General features: G+C 36.4%; 1 protein-coding gene across 1 annotated transcript in view; it reads left to right on the top strand.

Moving 5' to 3' along the window:
* Window positions 1–253: 253 nt before the first annotated feature.
* The window catches only part of CUNHXorf66 (chromosome unknown CXorf66 homolog), a 30,749-nt gene continuing 13,331 nt past the window's right edge, over window positions 254–17,671 (top strand). The window contains exons 1-2 of the mRNA XM_046435352.2: window positions 254–373; window positions 9,350–9,416. The gene's annotated coding sequence lies outside the window, so the exon portion shown is untranslated. The remainder of the gene's footprint in view (window positions 374–9,349; window positions 9,417–17,671) is intronic.

The following is a 17,671-nucleotide window of genomic DNA, read 5'->3' as shown; positions in this document are numbered from 1 at the left end:
ACTCAAATTTTAGAATTTGGATTCAGAGTACCAACTTTAATGTTACTATCATCAGATAACACTTTCTTCATGTCAGCACAGGGCTTAAAGTCCACACTCTCTTTCATACCAATGTCAAAGAGGGCAGTTTTTCCATGGAACTCATCCAGATACATGCCCAGTCTCATGTTTCTGTTCTGACCTCTCTGGGCAAATACCTTGCTGATGTTTATATATTGGCTCCCTTTCTTCCTCTTTGCTGCTGTTTCTTCAGTGTTAGTAACCATTTTCAATGGGTATAGGGAATAAATGGAAGGACCTATCAATTCTTTCCTCCCTCTGTGGCTTTTGCCTATTATTGGAGCTACTGTGAGATGGCTAGTATGGGCATAAGGTAAATAGAGTTTATTTTCCTGTTCTAAATCAAATAGAAAAAATCCTGGCAAAAATAGTCTTTAAACTTCAATGGACCTTGTAAAATCTTAAATACTTTGAGCTTGAATGGAGTAATCATTAAACACATGTTGACAGAAGTTAAAGGACTGAGGGCTGAAAAAGGAATATGGAGACAATCTTGCCTTACTTATAGAAATCAAGGCACAGAGTGGGAACAACCTTCCACCATGGTGACAAGAACTGGGATTAAAATGCAGTTGTCCTGATTTCTCAAACTAGTGCTCATTCAACTGCATCATAATGCCTCCCTGCTGACAATTTTTAAAAATGTAATTTGCTAAAACATTGTCATATTCTGAGAATCAAAGTAAGATGTAAGTGCATACTTACAAATGTAGCTACTAACAAAAAAAATGTTATAATAGCATTACAGAAAGCATGCAAAGCAGAGGGGAAAAAAGTATAATGTCACTGTCCTAATACAGCATCTTGGTAGTGGTTTGACAGTAGCATAATTTCAGCTCCTCACTATGTGCCTTATAAGCTCTCCTTTTCTTAAAGTAGTGTATTCTGCCTGTCTTCATTTCATATCTGCACTCTCACATATTTTGAACATCTCTATATTGTAACTTATTATATCTTATTTATTTATTTATTTATTTATTTATTTATTGTGTGTGTTGTTGGGGATTGAACCCAAGGCTTTGTGCATGTGAAAGAAGTACTCTACCAACTGAGCTATATCCCCAGCCCCATTATATTATTAATGGGTGATTTAAAATCCGTGTCTTCACATTGTTAAAAAAAAAAGAAGAAGAAGAACAACAAATGAAGACTAATAAGGAAGGAAAACATTGTTAAAATGGACCACAGGGCTGGAGTAGCTCAGTGGTAGAGCACTTACCTAGCATGTGTGAGGCACTGGGTTCGATTCTGAGCACCACATATAAATAAATACATAAAATAAAGGTATATCAACAACTAAAATATATTTTTAAAAAATGGACCACAGGTCAAATCCTAACCCTTTAAGCATTAATGTTGTTCTACTTTCTCCCAGTTGTAGCAGAGGCTATATCATTGCTATAAGGTTAATTTTCCCAAAAATATTGGGCATTGAATCCAGGGGTACTCTCCTACTGAGCCACACCCTCCAAGCCCTTTTTATTTGATTTGAAACAGGGTTTTGCTAAGTTGCCAAGGCTGGCCTCAAACTTTTGATTCTCCTGCCTCAGCCTCCTGAGTCACTGGGTTACAGGTGTGTACCACCATGTCTGGCTAGGGATAAATTTTGTTGTGATGTTTCAGGGATTCAATAGAGCAGTTAAAGACTTTTGAGATCTATGTGGTTGGGGTAGGACTAAAACTGTTTTACTGAAATGCATTCCTCTTTGACATATTAAGATAGTTCTCACTTCAAGCAAACAAATCAAAAATTAAACTTGTACAACACTACATTTGAGCAATTTGAGTTTCAAAGCACAAGAGTTTTACAAAGTTTATGAGAAATGCATGTTAAATAAAGCATACCTCTGTTAAGAAAAAAAATAACTTGTTTTAGACATGACTTGCATCTAGAAGGAAATGAATTTTAAACAAAAGCCTCTGCACCTTTGTCTCCATAGAGCTGGAAAGGACCTGGAGATTCCACCAGGTGAAGCCACCTGCCCTTCATAGCAATTGCTCCCCTCTTACTCCCCTCACCTTAGCTTCTAAAACTAATCCCTACTAAGATAGTTATTTAGTTGTATGGCTCCAGTCTATAATAAAAGAATTCCACACACTTGACATATGATGGGAAAGAACTTTTTGGGAAAGAAAGCCTGCCAGGTGCCCCTTAAACCACACCATTTTGATCCTTCCCACTTTCTTTGTTTTTATAAATCCATTTCTGAGCCTGATCTTCAGCTCCTGCTAAACATGGTCAGAATCTGGAAAGGTGTTGGAAATGTTTGACATGATTTATATGCTACCTGAAATTGTTTACAAGTCACTAAACTATTTCAAAATAGCTCTTTCAGTAAGACTTGTGCAAAGCTTCAAGGTTATCTCAAATTGCATTAGACCATGCTTAGGAAACCAGACAGCCAGCAATCAGCTTGAAGTTTTCTAGTTGCTCAACAATCAGCTTTGGTTTTGTTTATTGATTTGCATGTAGGGTAAATGGCCTTTGTTGAACATTAAATTAAAAACATGTTATGAAGCAATGAGACCGATTTCACTCACAAGCACTATGTCTGACCTGCCAATCCAATTTTCTAACAGCAACAAAAAGATGGGCCAGACAAAAATCTAACTAACCAGGTTCTCTAAAGTTGTTTATTGGATGGATGGACAATATTACGATTTAACTAAAAAAAAATGAATTAACGAAATTCCCTCTTTCCCTATATTCTAGCTGATTTCTCTTAAGCATGCTTAACAGGAAAAGAAGATATTTTAAGGAAAAAGATGTTTGATTTAAGCCTGAAGCTAACAGACCCCCATAATGGACAGTATGGTGAAGAGAACAAAGATCTCTGGCTATACAGCAGAAGTCTGAAGTTTCAGCCCTGGTTCTACCCTATGTCATTCAAACCATTTCCAATCTCTGGGTCTCAGCTTTTAGTTTCAAATCCCTTTAAACTTCAAAAGTGTATATGCTGGCTGTGTGTGGTGGTGCATGATTATAATCCCAGTTACTGGGGAGGCTGAGGCAGAAGGATTGCAATTCCAAGGCCAGTCTCACCAACTTAGTGAGACCCTGTCTCAAAATAAAAATAAAAATGGCTGAGGATATAACTCAGTGATAGAGTCCAGTGGGTTCAATCCACAGTACCAGCAGGGTGGGGAGCGATATGTAGAAAGAGAGAGTGAGAGAAAGAGAAAGAGTCTATGTGCTACATGATACTGAAGAGAAAGTTATTCTTGAAATGTCAATCTTCTAAAATATCCATTTTTGTATTAAGAATTATATATAAATGAATTTTTTAAATATTTATTTTTTAGTTATATGTGGGCACAATGTCTTTATTTGACTTTATGTGGTGCTGAGAATCAAACCCAGTGCCTCAAGCATGCTAGGCGAGTGCTCTCCCTCTGAGCTACAACCCCAGCCCCATAAATGAATTTTTTAAGCCAGAATATATACATGCATTTTAAATGTTAATCTGACCTCTGTCGATGGTGGGTTTCTGAATTTTTTTTATTTGTTTCCATTTTTCTACTTTAAAAATAGAGGCACAAATTGGTTTTTTTTTTTTTAATTTTTTTTGAAACAAGGTCTCACAAAGTTGCTTAGGGCTTGCTAAATTACTGAGGCTGGACTCAAAACTTGAAATCCTTCTGCCTCAGACCCCTGAGTCACTGGGATTACAGGCATGTGCCACCATACCCAGCACAAATTCTTTATTTTGAAAAAAAAAAAGCAGTTTTAAAATGTTCAACTTAATCATAAAATCAGCAACTTGGCATTTCCTTTGAGTGTAGCATTAAGTTTATTTCTCGTGAAAGTTTAACAGACTTTATCTTTTAAAAATATTTTTAGTTGTAGATGGATGCAATATCTTTATTATTTGTTTATTTATTTTTATGTGGTGCTGAGGATTGAACCCAGTGCCTCACATGTGAGAGATAGCACTCTGACACTGAGCTACAGCCCCAGGCACAGACTTTATCTTGATATTCACCAGAGCAACACTGTGAGGTGGTAGATGGTGTCTGTTTAATGTATATCAGCATTTTTCAACTGGGGCTATACAAAGAAATTAAGGCTTAACATCTAAGGCATCCACCCCATGTAATTAATTAACTTCTTTCCTGTGCACGTAGAGTAGTCCTAATCATTTCTCCTTGGAGAAATTCAAGGAACTGAATAAATAGTCACTCAGTTTTTTTGTGTGTTCATCAGTTCAACTGATCCATTCCAGTTGCAAAAGACCACACAGCGATCAAACAAATTCGCTGAACTGATCGTTTGATTAGAAGGGTCTTATATTTCAGTTTAAGGCATAGCTTAATGAAATGTTTTGAATTAATTTTGATTCCTGATGTAGGTTCCAGAAATCTACACAGAAGTTTTAAAGACTACTTTTCCCTGGGTCCTATAAATTGAAATTTCCAGTTACTTAAATAGGAAATGCTTTATCAGCCCAATATATTGATAGTGATTAGTCATCTCCTTAATGTACAAGGAACCTTAAGGTACAAGTAAGTATACTCATTTGAGCAGGAAAACTTTTTGAATAGAAAGATAATATTGGGGGAGGGGGGATAGTAGAGGATAGGAAAGGCAGCAGAATACAACAGACACTAGTATGGCAATATGTAAATCAATGGATGTGTAACTGATGTGATTCTGCAATCTGTATATGGGGTAAAAATGGGAGCTCATAACCCACTTGAATCAAATTGTGAAATATGATATATCAAGAACTATGTAATGTTTTGAACAGCCAACAATAAAAAATTTTAAAAAAAAGAAAGATAATATTGAACAAGTTCAGAGATCCAGTTGAAAGTACTTTACCAAGCAGGGTGAGGTGGTACATATCCATAATTCCAGTGGTTCGGGAGGCTGAGGCAGGAGGATTGCAAGTTTGAGGCAAGCCTCAGCAACTTAGCCAGGGCTGGGGATGTGACTCAGCACTCTGGTTTTTATTTTATTTTATTTTTTGGTGCTGGGATTGAACCTAGAGCCTGTGCATGCAAGGCAAGCAGTCTACCAACTGAGCTATATCCCCAGCCCTGCACCCTGGTTTAAATTCCCCAGTACCCAAAAGAAAAAAAATCAACACCAAAAGTATATGAAAAATATTCAACATCATTAGCAATTAGGGAAATACAAATCTAAACTACCCTGAGATTTCATCTCACACCAGTCAGAATGACAGTCATCAAGAATATAGATAATAATAAATGCTGGAGAGGATGTGGAGAAAAAGGAACACTTTTACACTGTTGGTAGGATTATACAACAACCATGGAAATCAATATGAAGGTTCCTCAAAACACTAGGCATGGAACCACCATATGACCCAGCTATACCCCACCTCCATATTCATGCTAAGAATTAAAGTCATCTTACTACAGTGACACATGAATACTAATGTTTATAGCAGCAAAATTTACAACAACCAAACTATGGAGCCAACCTAGGTGTCCATCAATGGATCAATGGATAAAGAAAAAGTGATATATATATATATATATATATATATATATATATACACACACACACACACACACACACACACACACACACAATGGAGTTTTACTCAGCCATAAAAAATGAAATTATGGGCTGGGGATGTGGCTCAAGCAGTAGCGCACTCACCTGGTATGTGTGCGGCCTAGGTTCGATCCTCAGCACCACATACAAACAAAGATGTTGTGTCTGCCGAAAACTAAAAAATATTTAAAATTCTCTCTTCTCTCTCTCTCTCTCTCTCTCTGTCTCTCTCTCTCTTCTCTCTTTAAAAAAATGAAATTATGTCATTTGCAGGAAAATGGATGGAACTAGAGATCATCATGTTAATTGAAATAAGTCAAACTCAGAAGATCAAGGGTCATACATTTTCTGTCATATGTAGAAGCTAGAGAGGAAAAAGGAAAAGAAAGGTGGTGGGGCAGGTATCTCCTGAAAATCAAAGGCAGACCAGAAAAGGAAAGGAAACAAAGGGATGGGAGTCAGCAACAGAAGGGGAAGTGCTGGGGAGTGATATTGGCCAATTATATTGTTATACTGTGTGCATGTATGAATATATAACAATAAATCCCACCATTAGTACAAATATAATGTACCCAAAAAATTGGAAGGCCAAAAAAAATTTTTTTTAATTTTTTTTAAAGAGAGAGAGAGAAAAAAAAAATTTTTAATATTTATTTTTTAGTTTTTTGACGGACACAACATCTTTGTTTGTATGTGGTGCTGAGGATAGAACCCAGGCCGTATGCATGCCAGGCAAGCACGCTACCGCTTGAGCCACATCCCCAGCCCCCCCCCAAAATTTAATATAAATGAAATCATACAGAATATGAACTTTCAGTATTTTATTTTTCACACCTAATTCACTGGAAATACATGTATATTGTTTGCAATGACAAATTTGTTCTTTTCCCATTGCTCATGTGTATTCCATAGTATAAATGTACCATAATATCTTCAATCATTCACCTGTTGAAAGACTTTTGGCTAGTTTCTTAGTTGGGGCCCATTACAATTAAAAATTCTATAAACTCTAAAAAAAAAAAAAATACACTGAGCCGGGTGCAATGGCGCATGCCTGTAATCCCAGTGGCTCCAGAGGCTGAGACAGGAGAATCTTGAGTTCAAAGCCAGCCTCAGCAAAAACGAGGTGATAAGCAATTCAGTGAGACCCTGTCTCTAAATAAAATACAAAATAGGACTGGGGATGTGGCTCAGTGGTCGAGTGTCTCTGAGTTCAATCCACAGTATCCCCCCCCAAAAAAAAAACTACACTGAGATTTCATTTCACACTAGTCAGAATGGCAGCCATAAAGAATACAAACAATAATAAATTCTGGAGAGGATGTGGAAAAAAGGAACACTTTTACACTGTTGATGGGATTGTAAATTACTATAACAACTATGGGAATCAGTATGGAAGCTCTCAAAAATCTAAAACTATGCACCAATAAAAATATGGAAAGAGTAAAAAGAAACTGATGCTTAGATACTTGAAGTAACTTGTTGAAGGTTTCATAATCGAATAATTGATGGGACTTTGGAAGTTTGTGTCTTTCTAAGCTGTCATGTTTATAGACATAGATTTGTGTATAAATTTTCCTTGTTATCCTTTTAATATCTGTAGAAATTATAGCAACATAATATTTCCCATTCCTATTATTTGTCATTTGTGCATTCTTTTCCCCCTCAAAAGTCTGGCTACAAATTTATCAATTTCATTGATCTTTCAAAAAATGGCATTTTATTTTATTGACTTTTCCTGTTGTTTTGGATGTTATTATTGCAGTCTCCAATTTCATTTATATCTGCTCTGATCTTTATTATTTCCTTTACTTATGTTGAGTTTAATTTTCTCCCCTTTTTTCTAGTTTTTTTCTTATGATAAATGATGAGGTTATTGAGTAGAAATATTATACCTTTTTTTTTTCAGTTCTGGGGATCATACCCAGGGCCTCAAGCATGCTTGGCAAGTACTCTTCCACTGAGCCACATCCCACCCCAACCTCTTGCCTTTCTAACATACGTATTTACTGTTATAAGTTTTCCCCAAGCACTATTTCAGTAGCATCGTAAAAATTCTGATATATTATGCTTTTCATTTTCATTTATTTCAAAATGCTTTCCAATTTCTTTTTTATATCTTTTTTGACCCAGAAGTTATTTAGAAATTTCTTCTTTCCAAATATGTGGGTGATTTTCATGAGAATGTCTTGTTATTGATTTCTAATTTAATTCTATTTTTGTCAGAGAGCATGCTCCATATGGTTTGAATCATTTTAAATTTGTTGAGATTTATTTTTTTGGCACAATGTGTGAACTATATAGGTAAATGTTCCATGGACATGTGAAAACAATGTGTAGTCTACTGTTGTTGGGCAGTCTTCTATAAATGCCAATAGGTCAAATTGGTTGAGAGTGTTAACTTTCCTATATTCTTTCCCATATTCTTCCTGCTCACTCTAGTAATATCTGATAGAGCAGTATTGAAATTTCTGACAATTGTTGTTTCTCTTTAACATCCTTCAGTTTTGCCTCTTTCATTTTGGATCTCTGTTCTTAGGTGCATAAACACTTAGGATTGTTATTTCCACTGAATTAATTGACCCTTTTATCATTATGAAACAACTTATTTTATTGATGGCTGCATTTTTGCTTTGAAATGTACTTTGATATTAATATATCAACTCCAGCTTTTATGTGACTGGTGTTATCACAGTATAGCCATGCATCATGAATGACAAGGATATGTTGAGAAGTGTGCTGTTAGGCTATTTCATCACTTCACAAACAGCAAAGAGCATGCTTAAACAACTACAACAGTCAAGCCACTAACTGATATAATCTTATTAGGAATACCATTCTATCTACGATTTTTGTTGACCAAAATATCATTATACAACTCATGACTGTGTATCTTTTTTACCCTTTTACCTTTTTTCTGCTTTAATAAGGTATAATTGAGAAATAAAAATTATATATACCTAAAAGGTACAATGCAATGTTTTAATATATTGTATACACTGTGAAATAATTACTACAATCAAGCTAATTGACATTTGCTCATGTCACGTGTCATATAGTTACCTTTTAGTGTGTGTGATAAGAATACCTAAGATCTATTCTCAGCAAATTTTGAGTACCCCATATAATACATCATTATTAACTAAAGTAACCATGTTTCGCATAGGTTTCCAGAACTTATTTATCTCAGAATTACAAGCTTGTACCTTTATTTTATTTATTTATTTATTTATTTAGGTACTGGACTGAACCCAGGGGCACTTGACCACTGAGCTATCTCCCTAGTCCTTTTTATTTTTTTATTTTTTTTATTTTGAGACATGGTCTTGCTAAGTTGCTGAGTCTAGCCTCAAACTTGCAATCCTCCTATCTCATCCTCCCTACTCATTGGAATTACAGGTATGTGCCACTGCAACTGGCCTTTGAGTACATTATTATTAAAAATGGAAAATATCCACTTAACATTCACCCCTCATTGTTAAAGAGCTTCCTGCATTTTCCATGTATTAATAGTCTTCATGTTATGTTGCTTTCATTTTCATTTTGATGCCCAATCCACTACCCTTTTTGTATCTTCCATATTGAGCCCAGAAAAAGTATGGTGTTATATGGTAAATCAGGCTCAGCCTAAGAACTTGAAGTTCTGAGTTATATCTCAGCTTTGTCTATTTTTAACCTGTATGACCTTGAGCAAGTTATTTATGATTTCTGAAATTCAGTTTCCTTATCTATAAAATTCCACTAATAATTTTCCTTCTTTTCCAGGGATACAGCCCAGAGTAAAACAGATCACAAGCATTCCGTGGAGGCTTTCTGAACTACAGAGTATGATGTAAGAGTAAGATATTACCCGAAGGTCTTGGTGACAATACCTGGTCCATGGTGCTCTTACTTTGTTTGTACCTTTTGACCAACCTTTGTTCAACCTTTACTTTTGACCTATGTGTGTCTTTACATTTAAACAGGTTTCTTCTCCAATCAGAGCAATCAGACAAAAGAAAGAAATTACAGGGATACAAATAGGAAAAGAAGAAGTCAAATTATCTATTTGCTGATGACATGATCTTATATTTAGAAGACCCCCCTCAAAAAAAAAAAACTCCACCAGAAGACTTCTAGAGATGATAAACAATTTTAGTAAGGTAGTAGAATACAAGATCAACATACACTAATCAAGCACTTTCCTACAGTCCAATAATGAATCTGCTGAAAAAGAAATTATGAAAACTACCCCATTCATAATTACCTCAATAAAATAAAATAAAATACCTGGGAATAAAACTAACCAAGGAAGTGAAAGACCTATACAATGAAAACTATAGACCACTGAAGAAAGAAATTGAAGAAAACCTCAGAAAATGGAAAGACCTCCCATGTTCTTGGATAGGCAGAATTAATATTGTCAAAACAGCCATACTACCAAAAATTCTATATATATTCAATAAAATTCCCATCAAAATATCAATGATATTTTTCACAGAACTAGAAAAAAAACAGTCCTTAAATTCATTTTGAAGAATAAAGGATCCAGGGATTGAGGCTGTAGCTCAGTGGTAAAGTGCTTGCCTTATATGTATGAGGCACTGGGTTCGATCCTCAGCACCAAATAAAAATAAATAAAAGATCCAGAGTAGCTAAAACCATGCTGAGCAAGAAGAGCAATGCTGGAAGCATAACAATACTTGACTTCAAGTTATACTCCTGAGCTATAGCATATACAGTATTGGCACCAAAACAGACATGGAGACCAATGGAATAAAATAGAAAACACATAGACAAGCCCACATAGATACAGCCATCTGATTCTTAACAAAGGTGCCAAAATCATACACTGGAGGAAAGACACTCTTTTTAACAAATGGTGCTGAGAAAACTGTACATCCATACATAGATGAAGGAAGCAAGATCCTTCTCTCTCACCCTGTGCAGAAGTCAACTCAAAATGTATCAAATATCTAGGAATTAGACTAGAAGCAATGCAACTACTTGAAAAAAAAAACATAGGTTTAATACTCTAACATATTGGCACAAGTATCAACTTCCTTAACAAGACTTAACAAGTGTAAGTAATAAAACCTAAAATCAATAAGTGGGATAGTATCAAATTAAAAAGCTTCTGCACAGCAAAGGAAACAAGAGTGTGAAGAGAGAGCCTAAAGATTGGGAGAAGACCTTTGTTATTCAGATAGGTTATTAATATCTAGAATATAAAAACAACTAAAAAAATTAATGCCCCCAAAACCAAATAACTCAACTAATAAATGGGCCAAAGAACTAAACAGACACTTCTCAAAAGAAGAAATACCAACGACCAATAAATATATGAAAAAAATGTTCAACATATCTAGCAATCAGAGAAATACTAATCAAAACCACACTGACATTTCATCTCAGTCAAGTCAGAATGGCAATTATCAAAACTACATAGAATAATAAATGTTGGCCAGATATGGGGGGAAAGGTATATTTTGTATATTGTTGGTAGGACTGAAAATAATTGCAACCACTCTGGAAAGTAGTATGAAGTGTTCTCAAAAAAATAAGAATGGACCCACCATATGACCCAGCTATCACATTCCTTGATATATATCCAAGAGATCTAAAATAAGCAAATTAGCTTAGTGCAGTGGTACACATCTGTAATCCTTAATAATAAAATAATACATTCAGAAGGCAAGTTCAAGGCCAGCCTCAGAAACTTAGTGAGGCCCTAAGCAATTTAGAGAAACCCTGTCTCACAATAAAAAAAGGGCTGGGTATGTGACTCAGTGGTAAAGCACACATGGGTTTAATACCCAGTACCAAAACCAAAAAATTATAAATAAATAAATATATAAACAAACAAAACAAGCATACAATAGGGATGCAGCCACATCAATGTTTATAGCAGCACAATTCACAATAGCCAAGATTTGAACCAATATAGGTGCCTATCAACAGATGAATGGATAAAGAAAATGCAGTATATATACACAGTGGAGTATTACTTGACCATGAAGAAGAAATAAATTATGATATTTGCCAATAAATGGATAGTGCTAGAGACCATTATGCTAAGCGAAATAAGCCAGACCCAGAAATTCCTAGGTCAAATGTTTCCTCTAATATATGGAAAGTAGACCAAAATGGGGGCAGAGAGTAAAAAGCAGAGGACTCAATGAAAATAGAAGAGAGATCAGTGGAGTAGAGGAAAGGGATTGAGGGACAGAGAGGGGAAACAAAAAGGCAAAAATGGTGTAATGAATCTGACTAAATTTTCCTATGAACATATATGAATATACCACAGGGAATCTTTATGTATATCTTCAAGGCATTAATTTTTGAAAAACTATAAATAAATAGAAGAAAGATTGGTAAAGTAGAAGGAAGAGAACAGGAAAAAGGAAGAGGGAAGAGAAAGGATAAGTATTAGGAGCTGAGTTTGAGCAAATTATAACCCATGCTTGTACAATTATGTCAAAATGAACCCTAATATTATGTATAACTAAAATGAACTAATTTAAAAAAAAAAAAGATTTCTTGTAGACAGAATATAGCTGGGTCTTAACCTTTTAATCCAGCATCTCAATCTCTGCCTTCAATTGGAGTATTTAAACCATATGCATTTAAACCATACACCTTTAATGTGATTGCTGATATAATTAGGTTTAATTGTATTAGTTCATTACTAGTTTTCCTCCATTTGTTCTCTTTCACACTTCTCTTCTGCCTTAATTTGGATTATTGATTTTTTATGTTATTTTAGCTCCTTTGTTAACTTATTAGCTATACCTCTGTTTTTTTAATTTGTTTTTTAGTTGTAGATGGACATAATATTTTATTTGTTTATATGTGGTGCTTAGAATCAAACTCAGTCCCTCACACATGCAAGGCAAGCACTCTACCAGTGGGCTACAGCCCCAGCCCAGCTATATCTCTGGGATTTTTTGTTTGTTTGTTTAATTTTTAAATTTGTTTTAATTACTTATACATGACAATAGAATGCATTTATACACTTTGATATAGATGGGATATAATTTCTCATTTTTCTGAGTGTAAATGTTGCAGAATCATCTTGGTTACACCTCTGTTTTGTGTAGCAATTGGTTTAAAGTTTGTTGGACACATCTTCATCTCATTGTTCCATCTGCATCTCCAATTGTTAATGTGTCATTTCACATACAGAGTAAACCCCACAGGAATAAACCTTCATTTCTCGTCTCCTTCCTTGGTGTTCTTGTTGCCATAGATCATACTTTTCCTGTATTAGAAAACCCACAGCAAGTCTGCCTGTCTTTGCCTGGGTTCCCCATTTGTGCATAGTGGTTTGGAAAATCTCAGAATAGTAAGAAGAGACACTGTAGTATTCATCTTGTTTATTTTCCATCTCCCAGGGTCACTGTCCTTTATTTCCTGATGTCTTGCATGTTGAGACTGTTTAAAATAGTTTGTATGTTTTTTCCCATTGCTTCATGTGAGGGAGAAAAACAGCCCATATTGCTCTATCTCATTTGGAAGCTGAACTCCCGAGGAGGTTTTTGTTTTGTTTTGTTTTGTTTTTGGTATTGGGCATTGAACCCAGGGCCTCATGTATGGTAAGCACATACTATCACTGAACCACATCTCCCACCCTAGAAGAGTTTTTTTTTTTTTTTTTTTTTTTTTTTTGAGCCCAGTTGGGGATCCTGCTTTGTCTGAGAGCAAAGTTGCAAATCAGGGAGTTTCTTGAGGAGTGACAAGTGTCTGAAAAAAATTGTCTTAGCTAATGATGGACAAGTGAGCCCAGGTTGTATGAAATAACTTCAGGACAATGGCTTGGAGGTGAACATGAAGCAGGCCCCCAAATGAGATGCAGTATCTGAGGGACACTGGCAAAGATAAAGGCTAAGGATAGTGGGAGAAAAACAGAGGGATAACAGGAACCCAAGTGAGGGGTGACTCCTCAGACTACTGGTTGGTGGTAAGCAGCATTTTGCAGATATAAACTGGCATACTGAGGAAAGGTAGTTTGATTAATGTGCAGTCTTCAGGAAGCTGGTATGGCTGATTCCTGATTATCTGATAGAAATAAAACACATTTATGCCAGTAGCTTTGAAGTATTGAAGATGTTTATGATCATTTTGTCCCTATAACAAGCCTAGGAGGAGACAAATACTATTTACCCAATTTAAGACATTAACAGTTCAAAGTTTCAAATAATAATAATAATAATGGCTGAGCACAGTGCACATGCCTGTAATCCCAATGACTTCAGAGTCTGAGGCAGGAATATAACAAACCTGAGGCAATTTGAGGCCTGCCTTTGCTACTTAAAGTAAAAATTAAAGTACTGGGAGTGTGGATCACTGGTAGAGGGCTTTGGGTTCAATCCCTAGTACAAAAATGCTTTAATGACTTACCAAGTTAACAAATAAAAGAGCAGAGAATTGACCTGAGGGCCATTTGACGATGAAGTCAAGGCCTTAATGACCATCTGTGGCACTGCCAAAGGGAAAGCAGATTGAGACAGACTTTATAACTGTGGATCTTGAATGTGTACAGAGCAGCTTGAGATCATTTTGTATATGGGAGTTGATGAACAATGAAAGCCAGGGGTCAAAAGAGGTGTTTGTTTGCCCATGTGCAAAACAAACATCATTCAAAACTTGATGGCTTCAAACAGCAACTATTGTATTTATCTCACACTGGTTCCTGTGTGAACTTGGCTGAGTTGGGCAGTTCCTGAGGTGGTCAAAGTTAGATACCAAGAAAGCAAGTGAGCTGGAGTCATCTGGAGGCTTGCTTGAGATATTGAGAAGGTTAGGCCTTTCTCCTCCTTGCAGGTTAAGACCTCTCTACTCCAGGTGGCCTTTCCAACCACCTGACTTCTTTCATGGTGGTTAAGAGCTCCCCAAAGTGGACACTTCCTTCCAGCCTTCACTAATAGTTTATTCAAGACTGTTTTGGCTTTTGGCTGCTGCCACGTGTTTTAGATTTTGGTAATATCTGCACTCCCTTTCACATACCAATTTTTATTTTGGTTATCTATCATCACATTAAAAAAATCACCCTAAACCCCTCATCGGTTATCTATTATGGTTCTATAGGTCTACTGAGTTCAGCTGCAATGTTCTACTGGTCTCACATGGGGTTTCTTGTGCAATTGCAATCACATGATAGCTAGTACCAGCGTCATCTGGAGACTTGACTGGGACACTCTTATACCTGATCTGCTCTGTCTAGCCTATGGTCTCAGGCCTCTTCTCTCCACGTGACCTTTGAATGTGGACTCTGCAGAAGGGTAGCCAGATATTTTCCATATTGACTCAGGATTACCAAAAGTGAATACAGTCATCCCTCAGTATCTGCAGAGGATTGGTTCCAGGCCCTTCCATTAACACCAAAATGCTCATCTGCTCAAGTCCTTTATACAATATGGTGCAGCATTGGCATGTAACCATGTACACTCTCCAGTATACTCTAAGTCATTCCTAGATTAATTAAAATGTGTAATACAATGTAAATGCTATGCACATAGTCATTACACTGCATTGTTTGGGAATAATGACTGGGAAAAAAATCTATATATGTTCAATAAAGATGCAATTTGTCCCCTAATATTTTTTTTCTGTAGTTGGTTGTATCTGTGAATGCAGAACTTGAGAATACAGAGGGCTGTTGGCATTTGGAGAGACAAATCAGAAACTGCCGGTCCTCTTAAGACTAGGTCCAGAACTGACACAGCATCGTTGTGACAGCATTCTATTGGTCAGCCCTAGTCACAGGCCAGCCTATATTCAATATGGGCAGGAATTACAGAAGATTACAAGTAACAGTAGTTCATTGGAGGCCATCATCAGATTCTAGCTATCATAGAGGGTGAAAGGCAAACTTCACTTACTTTATGATAATCAAAATTCTTATTTAGTCTTGGGCTGGGGCTCAGTGGTAGAGCACTTGCCTAGTATGTGTGAGGCACTGGGTTCAATTCTCAACACCACATATAAATAAATGAATAAAATAAAGGTCCATCTACAACTAAAATTTTTTTTTCAAATCCTTATTTTGGGTTTTGTTTTTTAATGTCCATATGTTGTAATCCAATGGGAAAAACCTGACTTAGAACATCAGACTCTCCCAGCATCTAAATCTCTGAAAGAACAAAGATGGTCATAATTCACAGCTGCTAAGTTAACAGGGTCTCTCCCTGTTCTAGGTCAAAGAAATTGAAGCTGATTTTTAGTTCTAAAATAAGTTCCCCAAAATTCATTCGCACATATCTTTCAGAAGCCTATGAGAGAGCTCCATGCATTTCAAAAAGCAATTTTAAAGTTGTTTGATGATCAAAGAGGATTTGACAGTGAACTGGTGATGAAATGGCAAGAAAGCTATTTTGAAATAACCTTCTGGAAGTTCATCCAAATGCAAGAGCTAGCTGATAAAAGATAAAAAGCACAAGACACAGTTTGAATCAGCTTAGTTAAAACTAAAACACAATTGCTCCACATCATATGGTGCAGTAATTGAGGACTGATGAGGAAAGGTCAGGACTGGCAGGTGAGGCAACAGGTCAAGTGAGGCAACTTGTGAGGTACACAGGTCAGCCACCTCAGGCAAAGGTGAGCTCATTATGCTCCTCCTGGGCTGGCTTTGCTTCTGTTCCATGTGTGCACCAACCTTTGACCTGCCACAGAACCCTTTCCCTGGTGATTCCCCCATCTGTACTTCTCTCCTTCTGACCCAAAAAGTGATACAACTTAATGCCACAAAACTTGAAGATGTACAAGGTTGATAAATTCCTCGAAAAACACAATGACATTATCATTTTACACTCCCTAGTTTGGCCAAAATATAAAATTCTGGCAACTTGCAATGATTACAAGGTGTGAACCAATGGAAACTCTCTGATACTCCAGTGGGAAGGTAAACTGATGCAGCTTCTTTGGGGAGATTGTACTATAAAATTTGAGCATTTGTATTCCCTGTAATGCAGCCATTCTCTTTGAGGTATGTTCCCTAGAAAAACTCTTACACATACAATGCAAGTCATGTACACAGACATTTATAGCAGCACTGCCAGCAATGGGGGAAAGCTGGCAACAAGCTAAGTGTACACCAAGAGGAGAATGGGGGATCATAATCTGGCACATTCATATAATTGAATCTTATACATCAGTGAAAAAAGAATTTAAGGTACACACACCAATGCAGATAAATCTCACAAAGCAAGTTACAGGAGAAATATAAAAGGATCTTTCTAACCAGCCACAGTAGTGCAAACCTGTAATCCCAGTGGCTGGAGGCTACGGCAGTAGGATTGCAAGTTGAAGGGCAGCCTCAGCAGTTTAGCAAGACCCTCAGCAACTTATCCAGATTCTGTCTCAAGATAAAAAGGACTGAGGATATAGCTCAGGGGTAAAGCACCTCTGGATTAAATCCTCAGTACAAAAAAAAATTATTTTCTTTTTATGGTGTGGGAGATTAAACCCAGAGCCTCGCATATGTTAAGCAAGTATTCTCTATCACTGAGCTATATTCTCAGCCCTTCATTTTTACATCTTTCAGAATCAAGCAAAACTATGTTTATGAGATAAAACATTAATAAAAATCAAGGGAATGAAAAAAAAGTCTGGAGAGTGACTATCTCAGGGGAGAAAGACAAGGCTATTGGGTCAGGAACAGACATGGAAAACAGTGGCTTTGGTGGTATTCTCATTAGTTGAAGGATTCACTAGTATTCATTTTATTATTTAGCTTCATAAATTATATATAAATCAACTCTCTTCCTTTACATGTAATTTCCTAATGAAACCTTTTATTTTTTATTTTCAGTTTATATTCTCAATTTGTTTTCAGAACCTCCTTGGCTCTGCCACTTACTACCTATGGGAACCTGGGCATCCTGTTTAGCCATTCCAAGCCTCAGTAGGCTCATTCATAAAATGAAGTTTATAAGGCAGATGTGAGAATTTCATGCCTGGCACCCGGAAGTGCTAATAAATGGTAGCTCCTCTGAGGGGCACTGCATTTGGAATAGCAAACTCTGTAGCCCAACCTCCGTTATAAAGGTTTAGTAGAAACAGGGAAAACAGTGTGTCATTCTTTTTTGGGGGGGGAGTGATACCAGG

Source organism: Marmota monax, unplaced genomic scaffold (genome assembly GCF_021218885.2).
Source record: "Marmota monax isolate L192 unplaced genomic scaffold, Marmota_monax_Labrador192_F-V1.1 WCK01_AAM20220418_F8-fsc00261, whole genome shotgun sequence".
Classification (NCBI taxonomy): domain Eukaryota; kingdom Metazoa; phylum Chordata; class Mammalia; order Rodentia; family Sciuridae; genus Marmota; species Marmota monax.
The sequence above is the reverse complement of the archived record's forward strand: the minus strand, read 5'-3'. Positions and strand labels throughout refer to the sequence as shown.